Raw genomic sequence first — 2,884 nt, 5'->3', positions numbered from 1 at the left:
TGGGTGCAAGGTCATGGTTAGTGACTAACTCATAGACTTCCTTAGGGTGGGAAGAGGAAGGTTGGGATGGTTTACGAGTAGCAATAGTATGCTGTTGAGAACTCTCAGTGATGGTCTCAAAGAGAGTCTAAGCCTCATTCTCATTCTTCCCGAGGAAAGTACCTCCATAAGATGCATCTACCATGGCTCTATCATGCTCAACTAACCCCTCATAGAAGGTTTGAACTAATTGCCACCTAGGGACTTAGTGATGTGGGAATTTGCGCAAAAGGTCCCTAAAGCGCTCTTAGGTCTCGAAAAATTGTTCACCATCTATTTGTGAAAAGCTGGTGATTGCCTTCCTAAGATGGTTAGTCTTCCAAATGGAGAAGTACTTTTTTAGGAATTCGTGCTGCATGGTGGCCCAAGTGGTCACCGAGTTCGGCTCTAAGGAATTCAGCCAATATTTGGCCTTTTTTTTCAGGGAGAAGGAAAATAGCCTTAGACAAAGGGCATCATCACCAAGGATAGGTATATGAATGGTGGAACAAATTTCAAGAAAATCATCAAGATGCTTGTATGGATTTTCAGTCAAATTCCCAAAGAAGTTGGGAAGCATCGAGATGGTGGAGGTCTTGATTTCGAATTGCGCTGCCTCAACATCCGGGAGCTGGATGCAAGATGGTGACGTGTATGCATTAGGTGTGAAATAGTCCCTCAGAGGCCATAGGGATTGCTCCTCCACCGTAGGTCTATGGTGAGCAAAAGGTTCCAAGTTTTGGTAAATGGGAATCAGTCAGTGGTCGGCCATGAGTTTAGGTTCGGAGGACTTGGCCAACTATAGACTAGAAGTAGATTTCCTAGTTGACCTATGGGATCTCTCAATCTAAGGGTCTATAGGCACTAACTCGAGATCCAAAGATCGCAAATCCAACATATACAAATTTAGCACAAAATCAAGACTTCAAGTATCAAACAAAAGAAAATAAAAACAAAAGTAAATAAAGAAAAATAAAAATACGTAGTCAACTACACTAGGAATTAGCTCACTGCTGTAACTAAGTCCTCGGTAACTACGCCAAAATTTGGTAGGCTCACCAAGGTTTGGGTCCTTAACTACCAAAGATAATATTTATAACCTAGCTAATCTCAAGTTCAGTAAAACAGGGAGTGAGTCAAGTGTCGATCTTAAGGATTCTAATGCAGCGGTGCACTAGTTTTAATATAGTTGACTATGCTTTGAACAAAAGGAAAAAGATTGAACTTTGGTTTGTTGACTAAACTATGAAAGCAAGTAAATTGAATGAAATTAACTATGAAATCAAGTCTCTGGTTTGCAATAACTATGTCCAGTCAATTATCCGTACTAGGCTCAACGGTCAAGCAATCTGCTCGAGTGGCATAGGGTAGCAAGGGTGGACCAATCATCTGGAGCACAATCGGGAACTAAGGTATACTCTATCCAGCAAACATGGATTCCTCTTTATAAATCATACTTTATTATGCACAGTTGACTGAATCCCTAACTATGCTTTCCTATCCTCTAGGGCTTCATCACAACCGGAGGACTAAATGTGCAAGAAATTAAATGCATAAAATTGAAATTGCTGAAATTAAATGAAAGCAATGTAAATGGCAAGTATTTGAAAATGACATCAATTGAAACTCGAAGGCCTGTCACTAGCAATTCTAGAATACAATTAAGAACCAATCTAGTCTACGTGGCAGCAATCAGAGCTTGCAGGTTGTCACAGGCCTTCAAAGAATCTGAATACAAACTAGACATGAAATTGAAAGAAAGTAGTAAACCTAATCTAAATGGTTCCAATTAGCACTCTATGTCTGTCACTAACCAAGGAAAAGCCAAAGGTGAACCCTAATCACCTATTCAAAGTTTGATTTAATACCCAAGAGGGTTTACAAGTGATTGATTTCAAATCAGAAATGTTTCAGCAAAAATCTCGCAAAGTAGATTGCTGGGCTCGAAGGCAGTCAACCGGGTTGCACCATAGTCTTCCCTTGGTCGCGCCCAAGTCGAGATACTCTAGAAAATCTAAAGTTCATTTGAAGCATTCCTCAACCTAGCTGCACACCTAAGACCTCTTGGTCGCATCCCTGGTTAAAGCTCTCAATATTTCTGTTTCAATTAGCACTTTGGAGTCTTCATTTCATGACCCGATCACCATTTTTTTCTGTTGGTCGCATCACATGGTTGAATAGGATCATGTTGGTTTTGATAAAAAAAAGGCCTTAGAGACTTGGTTGAGCACTTTGTTGAGCCTTGTGCTTCCTAATTGCTTCCTTGGTTTCTTGCATTGCTTAACTCCTCAATTTAAGCTTCAACTTTCTGAAACATGAACAAACCAAGTGTAACTCTGAACAAGAATAAAAATGGATAGTTACAATAAAAATGTGAACAAAGCATAGGTAAATGGGGGCCTAAAATAACACATTTTAGGAACACATCACTATTCCATATATACATTTTGAAAAAACTCCATCAAAGAAAGTTTTTTTAACATCAATTTGGTGAAACGCTAAATCAAAAAGAGCCACCAAGGCCATTAATTGTAGTCGTTAGCTACCAATGTAGCCTTAAAACTTTTAATCTCTCCTTTGGAATCACTCTTGATTTTGAAAACTCATTTGCATCTAAACTTCCTTACATCTAGTAAGCAATTTTACCAAGTCCTAGGCCCTATTGTGATCCATATATGCCAATTCATCTCACACGGCATCCATCCACTAAGTTTCTTAATGACTATCCATAAATTCTTAGTAATTAGTTGAATCATCATCAATACAGGGTAATGAACTATAATTGATGAAACAAAATTGTCCTCTACTTGTGACAACACAACACTAGAAAGTGAAACTGTATGCATAGGGACAACAACATGTTCCT

General features: G+C 38.9%; 1 non-coding gene across 1 annotated transcript; it reads left to right on the top strand.

Annotated features, from left to right (window-relative positions):
• The first annotated feature begins 242 nt into the window (after positions 1-242).
• LOC131159025 (small nucleolar RNA R71) lies at positions 243-348 on the top strand. Its single transcript, XR_009137640.1, has one exon. It is a non-coding gene; the product is annotated as a small nucleolar RNA R71 (small nucleolar RNA).
• The last annotated feature ends 2,536 nt before the right edge of the window (positions 349-2,884 follow it).

Source organism: Malania oleifera, chromosome 6 (genome assembly GCF_029873635.1).
Source record: "Malania oleifera isolate guangnan ecotype guangnan chromosome 6, ASM2987363v1, whole genome shotgun sequence".
In the NCBI taxonomy this organism is placed as follows: domain Eukaryota; kingdom Viridiplantae; phylum Streptophyta; class Magnoliopsida; order Santalales; family Ximeniaceae; genus Malania; species Malania oleifera.
Note: the sequence above shows the minus strand (reverse complement) of the source record. Positions and strands in the feature narration are given on the sequence as shown.